General features: G+C 44.2%; 1 protein-coding gene across 3 annotated transcripts in view; it reads right to left on the bottom strand.

Moving 5' to 3' along the window:
- mcph1 (microcephalin 1) overlaps positions 1-25,494 on the bottom strand; it is a 433,479-nt gene that overhangs the window by 76,798 nt on the left and 331,187 nt on the right. The gene's annotated exons all lie outside the window — the stretch shown is intronic.

Raw genomic sequence — 25,494 nt, 5'->3', positions numbered from 1 at the left:
CTAGTTTCTTTTTTTACTCTATCTAAACCCTTGATGATGTTAAACACCTCGAACAAATCTCCTCTAAACCGTCTCTGCTCCAAGAAGAACGGCCCTAGGTTCTCCAGTCTATCCACATAACTGTATCCCCTCATCTCTGGAATCATTATAGTAAATCTCTTCTGTACCTTCTCCAAATCCTTGACGTCCTTCCTAAAGTGAGGTGCCCAGAATTGGACAATACTCCAGCTGGTGCTGAACTAGTGCTTGTCTAGATTTAGCATAACTTCCTGACTTCTGTACGCTCCATTAGTAAAGCCCAGAATCCCATATGCTTTGTTAACCTGTCCTGCTACCTTCAAAGGTTTGTGCGCAAGCACCCCAAGGTCGCTCTGTTCTTGCATCTTCTGTAAAATTGTACAATTTAGTGTGTATGGTCTCTCCTCATTCTTCCTGCCAAAACGCATCACCTCACACTTCTCTGCATTGAATTTTTTCGGCCATGTGTCCGGCCATTCCACCAGCCTGTTTATGTCTTATTGAAGAAAGAAAGACTTACATTTATATAGCGCCTTTCACGACCACCGGATGCCTCAAAGCGCTCTACAGCCAATTAAGTACTTTTGGAGTGTAGTCACTGTTGTAATGTGGGAAACGCGGCAGACAATTTGCATACAGCAAGCTTCCACAAACAGCAATGTGATAATGACCAGATAATCTGTTTTTGTTGTGTTGATTGAGGGATAAATATTGGCCAGGACACTGGGGATAACTCCCCTGCTCCTCTTTGAAATAGCGCCATGGGATATTTTACGTCCACCTGAGCGAGCAGCCGGAGCCTCGGTTTAAAGTCTCATTCGAAAGATGGCACCTCTTACAGTGCAGCACTCCTTCTGCAGTGCACTGGAATGTCAGTCTAGATTTTAGGTGCATAAGTCCTGCAGTGGGACTTGAACCCACAAACTTGCTGAGCCAATGCTGACAGTCCATTACTATCTTCCTCACTGTTTACTATACTTCCAAGTTTCGTGTCATTTGTCCAAGTCATTCATTTTTTTTTTTATTCGATCATGGGATGTGGGCGTCACATTTATTGGACATCCTCAATTGCCCTCGAGAAGATGGTGGTGAGCACCCTTCTTGAACCTATGCAGTCCGTGTGGTAATGTACATCAAAAACAGCAGAGGTCCTGGTACTGAACCTTGGGGAACGCCACGGCATAATTCCTTCCAGTCCAAAAAGCAGCCATTCACCACAACACTCTGTTCTCTATCCTATCGCCAATTTTGTATTCATGCTGCTACTGCCCCTTTTATCCCATGGGCTTCAATTTTGTGAACAAGCCGAGTATGTGGCACTTTATCAAACACCTTTGAAAGTCCATTTACACTACATCAACTGCACTGCCCTCATTCACCCTCTCTGGGACCTCATCAAAAAACTCAATCAAGTTAGTCAATCACAATTTGTTTTGAATAAATCCGTGCTGGCTCTCCTTTATTAGCCCATGCTTGTCCAAGTGGCTGTTAATTTTCTTTCAGATTATTGTTTCTAAAAGCTTCCTTGCCACCGATGTTAAAAAGTGACTGGCTTGTCGTTGCCGGGTTTATCCTTCTCCCCTTTTCTGAACAAGGGTGTAGCATTTGCAATCTTCCAGTCCTCTGCTACCATCCCTATATCTTGGAAGGATTAGAAGATTGCGGTCTGCAGCTCTGCAATCTCTACCCTTATTTCCCTCAGCAACCTAGGATACATCCCATCCAGGCCAAGTGACTTATCCCCTTTAATTACTGCCAGCCTTTCAAGTACCTCCTCTTTATTTTTTTATCTCATCCAGTATCCTAGCAACCATCCCAGCAATAACTTTGGGAAAGTCCTCTTCCTTGGTAAACACCGATGTAAAGTACTCATTTAGTACCTCAGCCATGCCTTCTGCCTCCACCAATAGTTCTCCATTTTAGTCCCCAATCGGCCTCACCACTCCTATGTCTTTCATGGAATTTTAGTTTTCACTGCCATTTTCATCGAAGAAAACAACACTGTTCAACCGTGGGCACAGGCTCACAGCACAAAGGTGTCTCTAATTAGGCATGAATTGGCAGCCCTACAAAGGTCAAAAAGATATTGCGGCCAAAACTGCCCCTTCCCTTAAGGCCTGCTACCGCTGGAAATTGGTGGCCACGCTGCAGAGTGGAATGACCACCAATTTCTTGTGTAATGGGCAACATTTTGAAAGTTCTGCTCCTGCGGTATCCCGGCGGTGACCCGCTCCACCCACCCCCCCACCGCTCCGCTGCTGCCGATCCATCCTAAATGTGTCATAAGAGCGTGCTCCACCGATGTTCTACCCCCCCCACCACCCCACCCCGATGGTGAAATTCCACTGAAAAAATCTTGCACCCGCCGAGCGGTGCCAAAAGTTGCTTATTTCTGCCAGTGCAGTGAGTTTCTAGTCCATCTAAAATGACGGCGCATTAAAGGGGAGGGCGCACTGCCGTCTTTTCTTTTTGTCGGCCGACTGCCATGTTGGGCCGACAATTATGCCCCTGGGTTCAACCAGGTCGAAACCCTCCCTGGTGGCCCAGTAGACTGATCTTAAAAAATCGCGCAGGCTCGTCCCTTTAAGTGAAAGGGACAGCCGTGGTGACGCGGCATTGTGATGATGTTATTAGCACTATGCAGATGACTAACAGCGGTGACCACTCCGCCCGCCCACAACCTCTGCCCCTCTAGACTCCAAACTTCCGTCCCCATTATGACCGACATCGGTCTGCTGAAAAAAAAAAAGAGCAGAATTTCACTCAAGAGGCCACCACATCCACCGCACCGGTAAAAACACCAGAAACAGGATAGGTGCGCCCTGTTTCCAGTGGTGGGCAATTTTGGCCCCATTAAGTGCGGGATATGGAAGATAGTATGGAGCTTTTCTGAGATTTGGGCTAGATAGCATGTGACAAAAAAGGAATTTTTGGCTTTACTTTTACATAGTTTCAGGTAATGGAGTTAATATGGAGGTTATTTTCTTACATAAAAATAACATGGGAACAGAGGCAGGTGTCATGTAAGAGAATCATGACAAAGACCAGTGCATGTGGAGTTAGGGGGCAGGTAACAGAATGGATTGAAAGATGGCGGCAAAACAGAAAACAAAGGGAATGAGTTAAAGGAAGTTTGTCTGACAGCCAGAAAGTGGTGTCTGTCCCACAGAGATCTGTGCTGGGGCCACTTTGTTTACTATATAGATAAATAATTTGGACTCAGGAATTGCAGGTATGTTGTTGAAATTTGCAGATAATACCAAATTGGGGGATATAGCTAATAAATTGAAGGATTGCACCAAAATACAGGAAGACACAAACAAGCTTGTAGAGTTGGTGGATAAATGGCAAAATAAATTCAACATAGTGAAGTGCGAGCTGGTTCATTTTGGTAGGAGGAATAAGAAGCCCACCTAATCCCCGGAAGATAAGAAGCTAAATGGAGTAGAGCAGCATAGAAATTTGTGGATACATGAATCATTAAAGTAGCAACACAAATTGCTAAGGCCACAAATTGATAAGGATACAAAGGGGTTCATTTGTAGAGGAATTTAATACAAAAGCAAAGAGGCAATGTTAAATTTATTTCGAATCTTGGCTAGACCACACTACAATAAGAACATTGAAGCACTGGAGAAAGTGCAGAAAAGATTTGCAAGGATGTTACCAGAGTTGGGATGATGCAACTAACTATCAGGAAAGATTGAGCAAGCTGGGCCTGTTTTCTTTGGAAAATAGGAGACTGTAGAGGTCTTTAAAATTACAAAGGGGTTTGATACGGTGGATGTAAAGAAACAGTTTCCACTTGTGGGCGAGTCCAGAACAAAAGGGCATAAATATAAGATAGCCACTAACAGATCAAATAAAGTATTTAGGTGAAATTTCTTTACATCGAGAGTGGTGAGAATGTGGAACTTTGCCACAAGCAGGTAGCACTAATGCATTTAGGGAGAGGCTTGATGAATACCTGAGGACGAAGGGAATAGATGGATATGGGGGCAGGATAAATCCCTTGTGGTCAACTCCAGTTCACTTATCTAAGTACCTGAATATTGTTTAGTACTGTCTTTCTGCTTCTGCGTTAAACTTATCTATAAATAAAATCTAGAGCATTCAAAAAGTGGTCTGATATTATTCTGCCATTCAAAGAAACAAGAATTATTGGGCTAGAAATTGCAGTGGCTCATCATCGTTTTGAGTAATAATCGGCAAGAAATTGCCCAGCTGAGTTACGCCGGCAGTTGAGGTACAGCCAGCGTGCACCATCCTCTGATCGCCCTGGCGTGATATTTGTCTCAGCAATGACCTGTAGGTATGTCTATAAAACCCCACGAGGATCAGCGGAGCTGGGCGGTAGGGGAGTAGCTCTGCAAGAAAAAGGTTAGCAACTGGTTTTTTACTAATTATTTTAAAATGCTGTTGTGGTGATTTAAGTTAAAAGGGTCCTGAGAATGTTTTTATGATTTTTTATGTTCTGTTTTAAAAAAATATATTTTTAGTGTTTTTCTCCGACTAGGCCCAACCCGCAGCCTCAGGGTAAATTTTTAATGAATTTTTAAATTATCGTCCATTTTCTTTAAGAACTACCCAATCGACCCTAAATTCCACGTTTCCACCGAGAATCGGAGTGCAACGCCCATTTCTTTTGCTGGGTGGATTTTTTTTTCGGGGGGGGGGGGGGGGGGAAGTTTTCGCCGGCGATAACCTTGGTAATCTGAGCGGTCTTTTGGGCGGCAATCGGGCACTGGCAGGTTGTTAGAAAATTCTAGCCCACGGAATCATAGACTAGTACAGCACAGAAGGAGGCCTTTCTGTCCATCGAGTCTGTGCCGGCTCTTTTGAAGAACAATCCAGTTAGTCCCACTCCCCTGTTCTTTCCCCATATCCCTGCAATGTTTCCTCTTTCAAGTATTTATCCCATTCTCTTTTGAAAGCCGTTTCAATCATCCTATCAGGCAGTGCATTCCAAATCCCAACTACTTGTTGCGTACAAAATGTTTTCCTCATGTCACCTCTGGTTCTTTTGCCAATCACCAAAAATCTGTGCTTGCTAATTATCGACCAGAAGGTGCTGGATATTCCATGTATTCTCCTTAAAGCAAATCATCATGTTCAGTGTAAATTATCGACCTGGGCTATGCCAATGCATACACAGCAAAGAGTAACAACATAGATTCAAGTTCATAAGAGATTCAGTCTGCTTATAGAAACTGCTGTAAAGCTGTTTATACAAGAAAATGGTGTGTGAGAGAAGGGGAGGGGGGTGGGAATGTTGCATCGGATTGTCAGCCCTCCAGGGTTAGCTTGGAGTGTCCAGGAATTGCAAATTACTCTCCAGGACACTGCTGCGAGCAACTAGGGAAAAAAAAATCATAGGGCCATTAAATAAATTGTGCTTTTTTTCATTTTCTTTGAACTTTTCTGTTTACTAGCTCTAAAGGTATTTGAGAAGGGCTAAAAAGCTTTTTGATTGACAGTCAAGAATCATCCATTGAAGAATTTATTCACTTTCCAATTTGTGGTGAAGGCGGTGCATGCCTTGAGGTTAGTGTGTTGGGCGACTGATGGTGAGAGCGTGGGGCTGGAGCAGTTGGAGGCAAGATGTAACCTCCAGGAATACATTCAACCACAGTTGGCAACCCCAGAGGGGACCTTAAGAATAACTGCACTTTGTTGGGTTCGAGCAATGAGAGCTGGCTTTGCTATACCTGAGCTGGGAGTGCTTGATGCTTACACCAGGTGCCAATAACATCTCTCACCTTGATGAGTAGAAATATTCACCACAAAACATTTCAATGAACCAAGTCCTGTTGTGTATTCTCTATTTTGGTTACAGCTGCAGTGACCCATGAGCTTACCAGTGTAATTTAAAATTTCTAAATAGCACCCACAGAGTATTTCTATTGGTAAGAAAATGTGTTTCCCATTTCCTTTTTTAAGTAATTGTTTAGTAGAAAGTCAGCACAAATATGCGTTCTGGTAAACTATTAGTGAAGCAGTTACTAGACAGCCAAATGTTTCTTGACTTTGGACAGAATAAGGTCATGTTTACTTAAGCAGGAGGATGTACTAGTTTTTAGTATCGAACACTGATTTTAAAATCTGCTGCACGCAGTTGTGATCACTTTCATGCTACTTTTTTGCTGTGTCGTGCTCGATAGATTTTCCCCTTCATTGAGCTTCACAGAACAAGCGTAGCAATGCATGATTAGTTACCAATGCTGCTACAAAGAAGACATTTGTAATACATTTTTTCTTAGTTTTAAGGGTGCCATTGTGCATGCCTGCATTTACAAACCTATTAAAATGCCTTGCAAGATATTCTACCAGATAGCAATGGTCCTTTTAAGTGTCTAATAAGAATGTTAAGCATTCAGTTTTAAGTCTTTGCACTTTTCTGTCATATATGCTAAAACCAATTATTTTATGCCATCTCAGTGAGCTGATTAGTGTAATTTTCCCTACTAAAAGCGCATAATTCTATGTAATCTAAAGTCAAATATGTTGCACAAGTTCGGACTAGGATGTACCCTCTCTGCACAGTCTCGTGCAGCTCTTGAGAAAGAGTAAGTTGGGAAGAATTACCCAATCAATTGTGATGGAATAAACCTGCCATGTACCATTTGGCTAGGCTAAAATAAATCTGTTTGTGATTATGAATGACATAATAGTGGTGCACAAAGGAATCAAAGAATATAAACAGAAAAATGCTGGTAATACTCAGCAGGTCAGACAGCATTTGTGAAGAGAAAAACAGAGTTTTTGGGGCCAAGTTTTGGCCTGAGTTGCTCCTGTTTTTTTGGAGCAACTGATTTAGAATGGAGTATCTTAGAAATTGTAATTCTCGGCATTTAGTTTGCTCCAGTTCGAGTCAGTTAGAACAGTTTCAGTTTGGAACAGATTTTTTTTCAAAAGGGGGCGTGTCCAGCCACTTACTCCCGTTTTGAAAGTTTAGGCAGTGAAAACTTACTCCAAACTAACTTAGAATGGAGTAAGTGTAGATTTTTGTACGCTCAGAAAAACCTTGCCTACACTTAGAAAATCAGGCGTAGGTTACAAATCAGGCATAAGGAATGGGGGGGCGGTTTAAAGGGAAGTTTACAAACATTAAACACTTCAGTTTTATAAATAAAGAGACATCATCAATAATAAATGATAAATACATCAATAAATCAATCAAAAAAAATTAATACATTTTTTTTTTAAATCGATAAATAAAAAATGTTCTACTTACCAACTGCTGCACCGGGAGCCCTCCAACAGTGTGCTGGGACGCCGCCCCCCCCCAGTGTGTCTCTGTCTGTCTGTGTGTGTCTCTCTCACTCTCTGTCTGTCAGTGTCTGTGTTTCTGACAGCGAGGGGAGGGGGTGGAGGGGGGGGATGGAGAGGGGAGGGGGGTGGAGAGAGGGGGGAGAGAGGGAGAGGCAGGGGAGGCGGGAGGGGGAGGCGGGAGGGAGAGAGGGGGGTGAGAGGGAGTGGAGGGGGAGCAGGGAGGGGGAGAAGGGAGGGAGGGAGGGGAGAGAGGAGAGGGAGGCTGAACGGGCTGGGCCCGGCTGGGTCCAAGACTTGATTTAAAGGTAGGTGGCCGGGGGTGGGATCGGGTCGGGTCGGGTCAGGTCTGCGGGGAGGGGGGCGGGAGGCTGGGCCGGGTCCGGGGGAAGTGGGAGTCGAGTCGGGTCGGGTCCGGGGGCGGGGGGGAGTGGAGTGGGAGTCTGTTCGGGTCGGGTTGGGTCCGGGGGCAGGGGGGGGAGCGGGTCGGGTCAGGTCCGGGGGGCGGGGGGGAGTGGGAGTCGAGTCTGGTCGAGTCCGGGGGGGTGGGGGGGGAGTCGAGTCGGGTCGGGAGGAAGCAGGAGCTGGGCGTGGGAGGTGCAGCCTGATCCACACAGCCCGAGTGAGGCCATTCGGCCAGGGCTCGGGGCTGCGTGCTTCGGGCCCCTCCCACACAGTTTTGGGTGCCTGGAGCTACTGCACATGCGCGCCCACTGTAGCACGCCTGTGCAGAGGTCCCGGTACTGTTTTCAGCGCAGGGACATGGCTCCGCCCCCCACAGCTCGTGCTGCGCCGCGCCCAGCTCCAGAGGACCTGCAGGGAGCCGGAGAATCGGTAAGTAATTTTTAGGCGCACTTTCTGGCGCGAAAAACGGCCGTCCAGGTTGGCGCGGCCCGAAACTTGGGCCCAATGTTTCAGGTCAGGACCTTTTGTCAGAATAGGAAAAATGTTAAAGATGTAACAGATTTTAAGCAAGTATAGAAGCAGGAAAAGGGGGAGGAGAGGAAAGAACAAACGGGAAAGTCTGTGATAGGGTGGACGGCAGGAGTGATTAAATGAACAGTCGAACTGACCAGCATTATTTGGGAGCAGTGGTTAAGTTTCTGAAATTGTTGAACTCAATGTTGAGTCTGGAAAGTTGTAAAATGTCTGATCGAAAGATGAGGTGCTGTTCCTCGGGCTTCTGTTGAGCTTCATTGGAACAGTGTAGGAGGTCAAGGACAGAGGGATGGGAGTGGGAATGGAGTGGAGAATTAAAATCACAGGTGACCGGAAGCTCGGGGTCATGCTGGCGGACTGAATGGAGGTGTTCAGCAAAGCGATCACCCAATCTGCGTTTGATCTCCCCAATGTAAAGGAACTGTATCATGAGCAGAGAATGCAGTATATTAAATTGAAAGTACAAGTTCATCACTGTTTTCCCCTCGAAGGAGTGTTTGGGGCCCAGGACGATGGGAAGGAAGGAGGTGAAAGGGCAGGTATTGCCATCTCCTGTGCTTGCATGGAAAGGTGCCATGAGTAGTGGGTAAAATGATGGAATCAATTATTAAGGATGTCATAGCAGTGCATTTGGAAAATGGTGATATGATAGGTCCAAGTCAGCATGGATTTGTGAAAGGGAAATCATGCTTGACAAACCTTCTGGAATTTTTTGAGGATGTTCCCAGTAAAGTGGACAAGGGAGAACCAGTTGATGTGGTATATTTGGACTTTCAGAAGGCCTTCGACAAGGTCCCACACAAGAGATTAATGTGCAAAGTTAAAGCACATGGGATTGGGGGTAGTGTGCTGACGTGGATTGAGAACTGGTTGTCAGACAGGAAGCAAAGAGTAGGAGTAAATGGGTACTTTTCAGAATGGCAGGCAGTGACTAGTGGGGTACCACAAGGTTCTGTGCTGGGGCCCCAACTGTTTACATTGTACATTAATGATTAGAAGAGGGGATTAAATGTAGTATCTCCAAATTTGCGGATGACACTAAGTTGGGTGGCAGTGTGAGCTGTGAGGAGGATGCTATGAGGCTGCAGAGTGACTTGGATAGGTTAGGTGAGTGGGCAAATGCATGGCAGATGAAGTATAATGCGGATAAATGTGAGGTTATCCACTTTGGTGGTAAAAACAGAGAGACAGACTATTATCCAGATGGTGACAGATTAGAAAACGGGAGGTGCAACGAGACCGGGGTCTCATGGTACATCAGTCATTGAAGGTTGGCATGCAGGTACAGCAGGCGGTTAAGAAAGCAAATGGCATGTTGGCCTTCATAGCGAGGGGATTTGAGTACAGGGGCAGGGAGGTGTTGCTACAGTTGTACAGGGCCTTGGTGAGGCCACACCTGGAGTATTGTGTACAGTTTTGGTCTCCTAACTTGAGGAAGGACATTCTTGCTATTGAGGGAGTGCAGCGAAGATTCACCAGACTGATTCTCGGGATGGTGGGACTGACCTATCAAGAAAGACTGGATCAACTGGGCTTGTATTCACTGGAGTTCAGAAGAATGAGAGGGGACCTCATAGAAACGTTTAAAGTTTTGACGGGTTTAGACAGGTTAGATGCAGGAAGAATGTTCCCAATGTTGGGGAAGTCCAGAACCAGGGGTCACAGTCTAAGGATAAGGGGTAAGCCATTTAGGACCGAGATGAGGAGAAACTTCTTCACCCAGAGAGTGGTGAACCTGTGGAATTCTCTACCACAGAAAGTAGTTGAGGCCAATTCACTAAATATATTCAAAAGGGAGTTAGATGAAGTCCTTACTACTCGGGGGATCAAGGGTTATGGCGAGAAAGCAGGAAGGGGGTACTGAAGTTGCATGTTCAACCATGAACTCATTGAATGGCGGTGCAGGCTAGAAGGGCTGAATGGCCTACTCCTGCATCTATTTTCTATGTTTCTATGAGAAGGGGAGTGGGTAGCGGGTGTGATGGAGAAATGGACCAGGGTGGCGTGCAGAGAACGGTCCCTTCGGAATGCTGAAGGGGAGAGATGGGTAAGATGTGCTTGGTGGTGGCATCGTGCTGTAGGTGGTGGAGGATGATCACGGTGGAAGCGACACCCCAGTTGAGGAAAAAGGAGGGCAAATCGTAAGCACTGGGAGAATGGAACAGAGTCCTGACAGGAAGCAGGGTGGGAGGAAGTGTAATCAAGGTAGTTGAGAGAGTCAGTGGGCTTATAGTGGACTTTGGTTAATAACCTATCCTCAGAAATGGAGATAGAGATGTGGAGGAAGGGAAGGTACGAGTCGGAGATGGACCATGTGAGGGCAAGAGAGGAGTGGAAATTCAAAGCGAAGTTGATTACATTTTCCAGTTTGGGGCGAGAGCAAGAAATGGCACCAATACAGTTATCACCCCAATCCCACTCTGACCTCTCTGAACTGGACCTCCTGCACTGAAGCTCAACGGAAGCTCGAAGAACAGCACTTCATCTTTCAATCCGGACTCAACAGTGAGTTCACCAATTTCAGATCATAACAACTGCTCCCATTTTTCTGAACAGCACGTGCTGGTAATGATTCTGCTGTTCATTTAATCTCTCCTGCCTTTCACCCTATCACAGACCTTTCCTTCCTCCCCTTACCCCCCCTTAAAAAATCTGTTACATTTTCCAGTTCTGGCAAAAGGATCAACGGTTTCATTCACTGTTTCTGCTCACCCATCACCCCTGTGCTCGCCAACTTACATTGGCTACCGGTTAAGCAATGTCTCGATTTCAAAATTCTTCTTGTTTTCAAATCCCTCCGTGGCCTCACTCCTCCCTATCTCTGTAATCTCCTTCAGCCCTACAAACTCCCCCGAGATATCTGTGTTCCTCTAATTCTGCCCTCTTGAGCATCCCTGATTATAATCGCTCAACCATTGCTGGCCGTGCCTCCTGTTGCCTGCCCCAAACTCTGGAACTCCCTGTCTAAACCTCTCCGCCTCTCTATCCAGGATGCTCCTTAAAACATACCTCTTTGACCAAATGTTTGGTCACCTGCCCTAATTTCTCCTTATGTGGCTCAGTGTCAATTTTTTTGTCTCATAATACTCCTATGAAGTGCCTTGACATGTTTTAATACGTTAAAGTCGCTATATAAATACAAGTTGTTGTTTCTCCCTCCACAGATGCTGCCTGGCCTGCTGAGTATTTCCAGGATTTTTTGTTTATATTTCAGATTTCCAGCATCATTAGTTTCTGCCTTTAAATAAAAGGAAGTGAGTGGGAGGGAGCAGGCTGCTTCTAAAATGCCGGGAGGGAGCGGGCTGAGGGGAAAAATGACGGTCAAAAATTCTCTGTGGAAAAAAAAAGTCGTTTTCAGTTCCAGATTAATGTGCAGTATGCTTCTGTGCAGCTTCTGGTCATTGGCAGGAGTCACTCCATAAATAAAATCATTGATTCTTAAAGCACAGAAGGAGGCCGTTAAGCCCATTGTGCCTGTGCTAGCCCTTTGAAAAAAAAAGACTTGCATTTATATAATCGCCTTTCACAACCACTGGATGTCCCAAAGCATTTTACAGCCAATGATGTACTATTTGCAGTGTAGTTACTATTGTAATGTGGGAAATGCAGCAGCCAATTTGAACACAAGGCAGCGAGGAAGATTTAGAAGAGGGTTGGGGCGATTATGCAGCCCTGTTTGACCCCAGTCTGGACGTGGATTTGGATAGTCGACGTATTTACTGAGGCGTACGAAAGCATGGGCCTTACGCTAAACATCCGTAAGACAAAGGTCCTCCACCAGCCAGTCCTCGCCACACAGTACTGGCCCCCCAGTCATCAAGATCCACGGCACCGCCTTGGACAACGTGGACCATTTCCCAAACCTCGGGAGCCTCTTATCAACAAGAGCAGACATTGACGACGAGATTCAACATCGCCTCCAGTGCGCCAGTGCAGCCTTCGGCCGCCTGAGGAAAAGAGTGTTTGAAGACCAGGCCCTCAAAACTGCCACCAAGCTAATGGTCTACAGGGCTGCAGTAATACCCGCCCTCCTGTATGGCTCAGAGACATGGACCATGTACAGTAGACACCTCAAGTCGCTGGAGAAATACCACCAACGATGTCTCTGCAAAATCCTACAAATCCCCTGGAAGGACAGATGCACCAACATTAGCATCCCCGACCAGGCCAACATCCCCAGCATTGAAGCACTAACCACACTTGATCAGCTCTGCTGGGCAGGCCACATTGTTCGCATGCCAGACACGAGACTCCCAAAGCAAACACTCTACTCGGAACTCCTTCACGGCAAACGAGCCAAAGGTGGGCAGAGGAAACGTTACAAGGACACCCTCAAAGCCTCCCTGAAAAAAGTGCAAAATCCCCACTGACACCTGGGAGTCCCTGGTCAAAGACCGCCCTAAGTGGAGGAAGTGCATCCGGGAGAGAGCTGAGCACCTCGAGTCTCATCGCCGAGAGTATGCAGAAATCAAGCACAGGCAGTGGAAAGAACGTGCGGCAAACCAGTCCCACCCACCCCTTCCCTCAATGACTATCTGCCCCACCTGTGACAGAGACTGTGGTTCTCATATTGGACTGTACAGCCACCTAAGAACTCATTTTTAGAGTGGAAACAAGTCTTCCTAGGTTCTGAGGGACTGCCTATGATGATGATGATGATGAAATATTGGCCAAAACACTGGGGATAACTTCTCTGCTCTTCTTCAAAATAGTGACTTGGAATCTTTTACATCCACCAGAGAGTGCAGACAGGGCCTCAATTTAACATCTCATCCGAAATACGGCACCTCCGACAGATGCAGCACCCTCTCAGCACTGCGCTGAAGTGTCAGCCTAGATTTATGCACTCAAATGAACCCACAACCTTCGGGCTCAGAGGCGAGTGTGCTATGCACTGGCTGACACATAAAAGGAGCTAACCAACCAATCCTACACCCCTGCTCTTTCCCCTTGTCTATTTATCCAATTCCCTTTTGAAAATTACTATTGAATTTGCTTCTACCACCCTTTCATACAATGCATTGCAGATCACAATAACGGCATAAAACTATGGGACTGTGACCCTGGTAAACTAACCCTCCTCATCCTTCTCGACCTGTCTGCAACCTTTGACACGGTTAACCACACCATCCTCCTCCAATGCCTCTACTCCATTGTCCAGCGATGTGGGATTGCCCTTTATTGGTTCCATTCTTAACTATCCAGTCGCAGCCAAAGAATCACCTGCAATGGTTTCTCTTCCTACTCCCGCACCGTTCCCTCTGGAGCCCCCAAGGATCTATCCTTGGCTCCCTCTTATTTCTTATTTACATGCTGCCGCTTGGCGACGTCGTCTGAAAACTCAACGTCAGGTTCCACATGTACGCTGACGACACCCAACTCTACCTCACAAACACCTCCCTTGACCCCTCCACTGTCTGTGATTTGTCACACTGCTTGGTCGATGAGCAGAAATTTCCTTTCGCTAAATATAGGGAAGACCAGAAGGCATTGTCATTGGTCGCTGCAATAAACTCCATTCCCCAGCCACTGACTCCATCCCTCTCCTTGGCAACTGTCTCAGGCTGAACCAGACCGTTCGTAACATTGGGTGTCATATTTGACATTGAGATGAGCTTCCGACCACTTATTTGCTCCATCACCAAGATCACCTACTTTCACCTCCACAGCATTGCCCGACTGCCCCTACCTCAGCTCATCTGCTGTTGATGTTTTGTTCCCTCAAGACTTGGCTATTCTAACGCACTCCTGGTTGACCTCCTATATTACACCCTGTGTAAACTTGAGGTCATCCAAAACTCAGCTGCCCGTGTCCTAACTCACACGAAGTCCTGTTTACCCATCACCCTATGCTCGTTGACCTATATTGGCTCCCGGTCCCACAATCCCTCAATTTAAAAATTCTTATCCTTGTTTTCAAATTCCTCCATGGCCTCGCACCCTCCCCATCTCTGTAGCCTTCACCAGCTCTACAAGCCTCTGAGATCTCTGCATTCCTCCAATTCCAGCCTCTTCTGCATCCCTGATTTTAATCGCTCTACCATTGGAGTCTGTCCTGCAGATACATGCTATCAGAATGCTCGAGTAAAGTTATGGATTTCTAAGTTTCCTCCAACTGAATATCGGGAATACAGAAATCATAGTTTCCAGCCTCTGCCATAAACTGTGCTTCTTTGCCATTGACTCCAATCTTTACTGAAGCAGGCTGTGTGAAACCTGGTCTCCTACTTGACCCAGATCCAATCCATTACTGACAGTATTCAATTCCACCTTCTCAACATCTTCCGCCTCTACCACAGCCCACCAAAAATCTTATCTATACTTTTGCCACCTTTTGATTCTATTTCTCCAATATTCTCCTTGCTGATGGCCCATCATCCATAAACTGCAACTTGCTCAAAACTCAGCTTCCGGTATCGAGTCCTGCAAGTCCTGCTCATACATCCATTCCATTCTCTCAGCTCGACACTGGCTCCTTGTCCCTCATCAAGTTGATTTTAAAATCCTCATCAACATCATCTAGTCTTTCATTGGCTTTGTTAGCCTTAACTCTGCAACATTCTCCAAACCTTTGACTCCTCTGGTCCTTAGTGTGGTGAAGGGAGATGTGATGCACAATTAGTAGCAAAGCGTTCATCTGCTGTTGCTCCACACTCTTTCATTAAACCAGTCCTCCTCTCCAAACCTACGGAAAACCCATCCCTTCAGTCAAGGTTCTGGTTATCCGTTCTAACTCTCCCACCTTGCTACAACTGTACAGGGTATTGGTGAGACCACACCTGGAGTACTGCGTACAGTCTTGATCTCCTTATTTAAGGATAGATATGCTTGCATTGGAGGCAGTTCAGAGAAGGTTCACGACGTTGATTCCCGAGATGAAGGGACTGTCATATGAAGAAAGGTTGAACAGGTTGGGCCTATACTTATTGGAGTTTAGAAGACTGAGAGGTGATCTTATTGAAACGTATAAGATTCTGAGGGGGCTTGACAAGATAGATGCAAAGCAGATATTTCTCCTCGTGGGGGAATCTAGAACTAGGGGGCATAGTTTCAGAATAAGGGATTGCCCATTTAAAATGGAAATGAGGAGGAAATTCTTCTCTGAGAGGGTCGTGAATCTTTGGAATTCTTTGGAACTGCCTTCAATGCAAGCATATCTATCCTTAAATAAGGAGATCAAAACTGTACGCAGTGCAGCGAAGGTTCACCAAACTGATTCCCGGGATGGCTGGACTTACATACAAGGACAGACTGGATCGACTGGGCCTTTATTCACTGGAGTTTAGAAGGATGATAGGCGATCTCATAGAAACATATAAAATTCTGACGGGACTGGACAGGTTAGATGCAGGAAGAATGTTTCCGATGTTGGGGAAGTCCAGAACCAGGGGACACGGTCTAAGGATAAGGGGTAAGCCATTTAGGACTGAGATGAGGAGAAACTTCTTCACTCAGAGAGTTGTTAACCTGTGGAATTCCCTCCCGCAGAGAGTTGTTGATGCCAGTTCATTGGATATATTCAAGAGGGTGTTAGATATGGCCCTTACGGCTAAAGGGATCAAGGGGTATGGAGAGAAAGCAAGAAAGGGGTACTGAGGTGGATGATCAGCCATGATCTTATTGGATGGTGGTGCAGGCTCGAAGGGCCGAATGGCCTACTCCTGCACCTATTTTCTATGTTTCTATCCCAGAGAGCTGTGGAGGCTGGGTCATTGAATATACTTTTGGAGATAGACAGATTTTTGAACTATAGGGGAGTTAAGAGGTATGGGGAGCGGGCAGGAAAGTGTTGAGGCCAAGATCAGATTAGCCATGATCTTATTGAATGGTGGAGTAGACTCGAGGGGCCAAATGGCCTAGTCCTGCTCCTATTTCTTCTGTTCTTATGTTCTTGCTTCGGCATCCGTTCCTTAATATTTTTAATCTATATTTTTCACTCTTGTTTTCTGTAACCCCCTTGAGATGTTTTCGATATTAAAGGCTTAATATAAATGCAAGTTGTTGAATGTTATATTTATATAACAGAAGAATACAATGCGATTTCACTCTCACAGCTTTGTTTCTCATGTGCAATTTAGTCTATACCATCTGTGGAGAAAATATCATATACCTGATGTGTACCTTCTATTTTTACTTCTCATTTGGTTAAAACTGGGACTGAATTACATTCATCTAACTTCCAATGTTGCATACTTGCAAATTTGTACAATAGAAAAACAACTGAAGCCAACAGTGCAAGCAGAAATCCAGGAGAACACTTTTTTTTTCACAAACCGAAGTCCAGTTTGTGCTAAAAAAAAAAGTTATTTAGACAATGAAAATGAGTCAAACACTGCGTGACTCTTTGTTCTGCAATTATACTGCAATTACCAATCAATTCTAGAATGATGATGTCGCCACTTCAAAGGTTTGATGAAATTGTCCCATGAAGAATCCCCTTTCCCAATTTCCTACTAATTATGGATGAAAAACAAAAATGTTTTTCCACCCAAAGCCATGAATGAGTCAGTTAGCACCTGTAATTTGATTCAATTCCTCACTGCTGTACACCAAGCTTCCTTTTCCTTTCCTGGCATTGCAGCAGTAAATAAAATCTGATCCTGAGCTTTATTTCCTCAAAAATTAAGACAAACGTGCTCATATCCTAAAACCGGATCTATATTTTGGATGTGATGAAATAATGCCAGAACTGGATTAAGTAGCAGCTTGCACTCTCCACACACTATCAACATCTCTCTTTCCTTTAGATATTTTACACACACGCACATATATAAATGTATGCAAGTAATACATGTTTATCTTGGATATTAAGGAACAACTAAAGTAGCCAGTCATGCCAGATCCATAGATCAAGTATGGTATGGGCTTGATTGGCTGAATTGTCTTTTCTTTCTCCAGACTTTATGTGCCCAATGCAGTGTTTAACTTCTTTGAGAAACAGCAGTAGTCTTTTGAAGATTTGGCTACATTTTTACTGAAAACATATACTTAAAATATATATTTTGTTGATATCATAAAACATATAGTTACACAATAGTTCAACTAAAACTTAAGTATAGAATTACGTACATTCTGAAAGTGCAGGATGGGGACAGTGAGTGTTTCAAACCCAAATAATCATGGTGCGACAATATTAATACGCAGCTACTCAGTGTTTCCTCAGTCATAATGTTGCCTAAAACATAAGTGTAAGTGGACTGATCAAACTGGGGCATGTATTGCCGCTTGTTGCTGGAACACCAGATAGGAAGATGATTCCATAAAGACAACTCTCTTACTTGAAGCAGTGGGTATACATAACTGTCTCAGCTTTGAGGCCTCTGCAACTCCTCAATCTGCCTCAAACTGCTGTGGATGCTCAGTCGTTGTGTATATTCAATGCTGAAATAGATTGATTTTTGGACTCCAGAGAAATTAAGGGATATGGGTGTAGGACAGGAAAGTGGAGTTGAGGACGAAGATCAGCCATGATCTTGTTGAATGGCAGAGCAGGCTCGAGGGGCCATATGGCCTCCTCCTGCTCCTAATTCTTACGTTCTTAAATGATATTAGACGGTCTTGTGCATTCTTTCACATACCTTCTAGCATTCATTTCAGACATTCGGATGTTAGCCGTGGCTCAGTGAGTAGCACTCTCACCTCTGAGTCAGAAGGTTGAGTGTTCAAGTCCCACACCAAAAACTTGAGCACAAAAATCTAGCCTGACATTCCAGTGCAGTACTGAGGGAGTGCTGCACTGCTGGAGGTGCCGTCTTGATGGTGACGTTAAAACCGAGGCCTTGTCGGCTCTCTCAGGTGGACATAAAAGATTCCAAAAGATTTCGCAGAGGAGCAGGGGAGTTCTCCCTGGTGTCCTGGCCAATATTTGTCTCTCAATTAACACCATTAAAACAGGTCATCTGTTTGTGGGAGCTGGCTGTGTTTCCTACATTATAATAGTGACTACACTTCAAAAGTACTTTGTTGGCTATAAAGCAATGTGGTCTGTTCTGAGGTCCTAAAGATGCTATTTAAGTGCAAGTCTTTCTTCAACATACCCAGGAGAGCACCACATGTCCAAAATGTGCATGTTTTTTTCAGTTTGTTCCATAAATGTTAAGAATGATCACATGCTGTGATTTAGTATACTTGCCTGTTTTTTACATTAAGTTGTGCAGCGGTTAGCGGACAGAAAATGCACATACTCCCTAAACTGCAACAAATTTTAGTATTCAAGTAGTTGAAAGGAAAAGTTTAGTACAGGGTATGGGTAACTATACAACACTCCTTTGACACACATCCCACTGCAGCAATAATAAAGACACATTGCTTTGGGGATTCTCTTGATCTACATCACTTCTCTAAAATAGGTAAGTAAAGGTTTCCATAGAGAAATCTGTTACTATGATTACTAAAGAAATAAATCCAATTGTCTTGTATTCATATCGCAGTAACAACGTATAATTTTTTCAGCAGCGGTCACCAGTAAAATTTCCCACAAGATCTTTTTCTTTATTCATTCTTTCAAGGGATGTGGGCGTCGCTGGTAGAGCCAGCATTTATCACCCATTCCTAATTGCCCTTGAGAAGGTGGTGGTGAGTCACCTTCTTGAACTGCTGGAGTCCATGAGGTGAAGGTACTTCCACAGTGCTGTTTGGGAGGGAGTTCCATGGTTTTGACCCAACAACAACGAAGGTATATTTCCAAGTCAGGATGGCGGGTGACTTGGAGGGGATCTTGTAGGTGGTAGTGTTCCCATACATCTGTTCCTCTTGTCCTTCAAAGGTGGTAGAAGTTGCAGGTTTAGGATTTGCTGTCGAAGAAGCCTTAGCGAGTTGGTGCAATGTATCTTGTAGATGGTACACACTGTAGCCACCCATGGTGGAGGGAGTGAATGTGTAATGTGTTGGATGGGGTGCTAATCAAATGGACTGCTTTGTCCTGGATGGTGTCAAGCTTCTTGAGCGTTGTTGGATCTGCACTCATCCAAGCAAGTGGGAAATATTCCATCAACTCCTGACTTGTGCCTTGTAGATAGTGAAAAGGCCATGGGGAGTCAGGGGGTGAGACACTCGCCGCAGAATACCCAACCTCTGACCTGCTCTTGTAGCCACATAGTGATGTTTAAGACGACTCCTCCTCCCGTTAGTTGTTTAATTGTCCACCACCATTCGAGACTGGATGTGGCAGGGCTGCAGAGCTTTGATCTGATCTGTTAGCTGTGGGATCGCTTAGCTCTGCCTATAGCATGCTGCTTTGCAGCATGTAGTTGCAGCTTCCCCAGGTTGGTATCTCATTTTTAGGTACATCTGGTGTTGCTCCTGGCATGCTCTTCTATACTCGTTATTGAACCAGGGTTGGTCCCCTGGTTTGATAGTGATGGTAGAGTGAGGGATATGCTGGGCCATGAGGTTACAGATTGTGGGGATATATAATTCTGTTTCTGCTGATGGCCCACAGAACATCATGGATGTCCAGATTTGAGCTGCGAGATCGTTTCTGAATCTATCCCATGTAGCAGAGTGGTAGTGTCACATAACATGATGGAGGGTGTCCTGAGTGTGAAGATGGGACTTTGTTTCTACAAGGACTGTGTGGTGATCACTCCTTCCAATAATGTCATGGACAGATGCATCTGTGACAGGTAGATTGGTGAGGATGAGGTCAAATAGGTTTTTCGCTCATAATGGTTCTCGCACCATCTGCCGCAGGCCCAGTCTGGCAGCTATATCCTTCGGGATTTTAACTCGTGTCTCCAGATCATTAGTCAGGCCTCTGGATTACTAGTCCAATAACATAACCACTATGCTACCTTTTCATCTTTCACATTTAATATCTGCTTTCTTACATTATCTATAAAGATTTTCTTTTTCTTTTCCACTTCTTAAAACTTTTTTTTCAATCTCTCCTTTGAGGTATCGCAACATCATCCACCATTAATAATAGAGAACAAGGACAGATGAATTACCATAAGCTTTCCAATTTCCTTCCAACCTTCTGGTGGGAAGTTTATGTTGTTCACTCAAAACTATTGACGTTTAGAACACAAAAAAAATATATTTGGCCCATCGTATCTGTGTGTGATATATTCACAGAGCACAAGCACACACAGCTTCCAACATGGCAGGCAGCTCTCTCGGAAGCCTCCGGAATCTGCCTGGTTCTGTTTATTATTAACTCTGCAGTTGCAGTACACAATACGTCCACATCCACAGTGTGGAGCTATAAACATTACAAGTTTACAGACATTACATTTCTCCCTCCTGAATGAAGAAGTTATTATAACAAACATCATACTAACTTTCATGTTTATACATAACACAGGATATAAACTTAAAAAAAAAATATTTACAAATTTAACTTTACCACTTGTTTTCTGTTTCGAAGAGGATACCTTCGCTCCCGAACAGAACTTTCCGAACATAGTGTCGAATCTAAACTCATTCGAGGCTCATCCTGAGGAACATTTTCCTCCACTGAATTTCCTTGATTTTCATTTGAACTCTCTTTAACTTCAGGCTCTTTGTTTTCCTGACTCAGACTCAGACTTTCATTCTGATTATCTCCTGGATTTGTTTCCAGTACATTGAATTTAAGATTTGCTACTGGTGTACCAAAACTATCTGATGAGCCAGAAATAATTGAATCATTCCCACCTTCAGCTCCTTCCATGTCTGCAGGTAAAATATGATCAATATGAACAAACCTAACCTGTCCATTATCAAACATCTTTACCAAATATGTGCGAGGGCCACATATCTTCACCACTCTTCCTGGTAACCACTTTAACCATTTATGGTGATGGTTCTTCACTCTCACCTTCTGGTTTAATTTCACACTTCTCTCTTTTACTCTACCTCTATCATGATTCTCTTTCTGTCTTAACTGTGTCTCTTCTACGGAATATGCCAAATTTGGTTTTAACAACAAGAATCTGGTTCGTGGCTGTCGTTTGAGAAACAACTCTGCTGGAGTTCTACCAGTAGTTGTATGAGGAGTATTTCGATATGTAATCAAAAAATTAGCCAATTTGTGATCCAATGACAACTGTCGTTTCCTTGGATTTGGATCTAACAGTTGTTTTATGAGGGCACATTTTACAATTTGTACAGTGCGCTCTGCTGCACCATTCGAAGCAGGATGGTATGGTGGAACCTTGGTATGTTTCACACCATTTTTGCTCGTGAATTGTGCAAATTCTTCTGCACGAAATTGTGGTCCATTATCCGAAACAATTTCTTCAGGGAGGCAAATGAAGAAAATCATTTCCGTAAAATGTCCAATGTTTTACTTGTTGTTATTTTCCACATTGGAAACACCTCAACCCACTTCGAATGGTTATCAATCACAATGACCAATTGTCCTTCTAACTCAGCAAAATCAATATGTAGCCTTTGCCACACCCTGGGAGGCCATTTCCATGACTGTAATGGTACTGGTGGTGGTTGCTTGCTTACCGATTGACATGTCGTACACTGATTCACGATGTACTCTATATCTTTATCAAGACCTGGCCACCATAAATAACTGCGTGCAAAACTCTTGGTCAAGCACATTCCCAGGTGCTGGTCATGGAGGTCTCCTAATAATTTGGACCTGAATTTATTTGGTATAACCACTCTTGCACCCCACATGATACAATCTTTATCGACTGATAATTCATTCCTATGAATGAAGAATGGATGTGTATCTTTGTCTGTTACCTGGTTTGGCCATCCATTTGCAATATAATCATACACCTTTGACATCACTGGGTCGCGTTTGGTTGCTCTACTAATCTCTTCAGCTGTGACTGGCAGTTCATCAATGTAAAACACTTCTTCCCTATCGGATGTAACTTGTGATGGGGAAGGCAATCTATGCATTGCATCAGCATTACTGTGATCAGCTGATCGTCTGTATTCAATATCATATGTATATGCTGACAAAATCAAAGCCCATCTCTGCATTCGGGCTGCAGCTAATGTTGGAACTGGGGACTTTGAATGGAGGATTGCTGTTAGGGGCTTATGGTCCGTAACGATGGTAAACTTACGACTATACAAGTATTTGTGAAACTTCTTGACCCACAAAATTAATCCCAAAGCTTCCCTTTCAATTGCGCATAATTACTCTCACTGACACTGAGAGTGTGTGAAGCAAACGCAAATTGGTCTCTCCTCCCCACTACGTGATACATGAGAGATCACTGTCCCAACTCCATACGGAGAGGCATCACATGCTTGCTTAATCTCCTTAGATATGTCATAGTGAACTAACATGGTGCTCTCTACCAATTTTCTTTTACACTCCTTGAATGCTGCATCGCATTCTTTTGACCACTTCAAATGGACCTGTTTTTTCAAAAGTTCATTCAGTGGATGTAATACTGTAGCCAAATTTGATAGGAACTTCCCATAATAGTTAAGACCCAAGAATGAACGAAGTTCAGTGACATTCCTGGGAGTGGGTGCATTTCTAATTGCATCCAATTTTTCCATGGTTGGATGTAAACCATCTTTGTCGACTCTGTACCCCAAGTACTCCACTGAGTTTTTAAATAACTCACACTTACGAGCAGAAACTCGTACTCTGTGCTTCTCTAGCCGTTTGAGGACTTCATTCAATATGTTATTATGAATTTGCCTATTTGGTGCTGAAATTGGTATGTCATCCAAATAACATACTATTTAGCTTGCAACATCTGGTTTATCACCCCTTGGAATATGGCAAGGGCGGAAGACACTCCAAACGGTCGCCTAGTAAATTGATATAGGCCGAGATAAGCATTTATAGTCAAACATAACTTGGACTCCTCATCTAGTTCAAGATGTAAGTAGGCATTTGTAAGATGCAGTTTTGAGAAGATCTGACCACCTGTCAGTGTTGTGAACAAATCTTCTACATTCAGCAATGTATTGGGGACATTACGCTCTAGAACCTGGTTTACGGTTACTTTATAAATCACCACACAATCTTACCTTACCATCAGACTTAGGTACAACAACAATGGGTGTAGCCCAATTACATCGATCTATCTTACAAATAATGTTCTCAGTCTCTAGTTTTTTGAGTTCTTGCTCAACTTTCTCCTTGAGTGCATACGGTACGGAACGTGGCTTGTCGTAAACCGATCGAGCGTCCTTCTGTACCCTGACACTCGCCTTGAAGCCTTGGATCGGACTGCCCGTTTCGCAGAACACCTTCGGATACTTCTTGATAACCTCATCTGTTGATGAAAATCTCACTTCCACACAGAAAATCTTACTCCAATCCAGCTTCAGTGAGCTCAACCAATTTCTTCCTGGTAAGGCAGACTTGTCTCCTTTCACTACTATTAGAGGCAAGTTCTGAAATTAATCTTTATATTTCACCGGTACGGTGATACGACCTACCACAGGAATTTTCTTTCCCGAGCAGCCTCGCAGCTCTATATTGGATTTCTCCAGTTGGAAATCATGCAATTTGTCGAGGTCAGCGACTCCGGTACTACACTCACGGATGCACCCGTGTCAATTTCCATTGGTATCTTGAATCCCACAACATCTATGTGGATTTTGATGCTTTACGAATCGCTGTCTGGGCAGGACTGGAACTGATGTCCTGGGGGTAACATTTGCTAATGCAGTTCGGGAGTGTTTAAACTAATATGGCAGGGGGATGGGAACCTATGCAGCGAGACAGGGCGAAGTAATATGGAGTCAGAAACAGATGGTAGAAAGGTAAAAAGCAATAGTGGAAGGCCGAGTAAACAAAGGCAAGAAACAAAAATGGCCACACTACATCATAATTCTAAAAGGACAAAGGGTGTGGAAAAAACAAGCCTGAAGGCTGTGTGTCTTAATGCAAGGAGTATCCCTAATAAGGTGGATGAATTAACTGCGCAAATAGATGTTAACAGATATGATGTGATTCGGATTACAGAGACGTGGCTCCAGGATGATCAGGGCTGGGAACTCAACATCCAAGGGTATTCAACATTCAGGAAGGATAGAATAAAAGGAAAAGGAGGTGGGGTAGCATTGCTGGTTAAAGAGATTAATGCAATAGTTAGGAAGAACATTAGCTTGGATGATGTGGAATCTATATGGGGAGAGCTACAGAACACCAAAGGGCAAAAAACGTTAGTGGGAGTTGTGTACAGACCTCCAAACAGTAGTAGTGATGTTGGGGAGGGCATCAAACAGGAAATTAGGGGTGAATGCAATAAAGGTGCAGCAGTTATCATGGGTGACTTTAATAAGCATATGGATTGGGCTAACTAAACTGGAAGCAATACGGTTTTCCTGGAGTGCATAAGGGATGGTTTTCTAGACCAATATGTCGAGGAGCCAACTAGGGGGGAGGCCATCTTAGACTGGGTGTTGTGTAATGAGAGGGGATTAATTAGCAATCTCGTTGTGCGAGGCCCCTTGGGAAGAGTGACCATAATATGGTGGAATTCTACATTAGGATGGAGAATGAAACAGTTAATTCAGAGACCATGGTCCAGAACTTAAAGAAGGGTAACTTTGAAGGTATGAGGAGTGAATTGGCTAGGATAGATTGACGAATGATACTTAAGGGGTTGACTGTGGATGGGCAATGGCAGACATTTAGAGACCACATGGATGAACTACAACAATTGTACATCCCTGTCTTGCGTAAAAATAAAAAAGGGAAGGTGGCTCAACCGTGGCTATCAAGGGAAATCAGGGATAGTATGAGAGCCAAGGAAGTGGGATACAAATTGGCCAGAAATAGCAGCGAACCCAGGGACTGGGAGAAATTTAGAACTCAGCAGAGGAGGACAAAGGGTTTGATTAGGGCAGGGAAAATAGAGTACGAGAGGAAGCTTGCAGGGAACATTAAGACGGACTGCAAAAGCTTCAATAGATATGTAAAGAGAAAAAGGTTAGTAAAGAAAAACATAGGTCCCCTGCAGTCAGAATCAGGGGAAGTCATAACGGGGAACAAAGAAATGACAGTCCAATTGAACAAGTAACTTTGGTTTGATATTCACTAAGGAGGACACAAACAACCTTCTGGATATAAAATGGGTTAGAGGGTCTAGTAAGGAGGAGGAACTGAGGGAAATCCTTATTAGTCGGGAAATTGTGTTGGGGTAATTGATGGGATTGAAGGCCGATAAATCCCCAGGGCCTGATGGTCTGCATCCCAGAGTACTTAAGGAAGTGGCCTTGGAAATAGCAGATGCATTGACAGTCATTTTCCAACATTCCATTGACTCTGGATCAGTTCCTATGGAGTGGAGGGTAGCCAATGTAACCCCACTTTTTAAAAAAGGAGGGAGAGAGAAAACAGGGAAT

Source organism: Pristiophorus japonicus, chromosome 7 (genome assembly GCF_044704955.1).
Source record: "Pristiophorus japonicus isolate sPriJap1 chromosome 7, sPriJap1.hap1, whole genome shotgun sequence".
NCBI classification, from domain to species: Eukaryota; Metazoa; Chordata; class Chondrichthyes; family Pristiophoridae; genus Pristiophorus; species Pristiophorus japonicus.
This window is presented reverse-complemented; position numbering and strand designations above follow the sequence as displayed.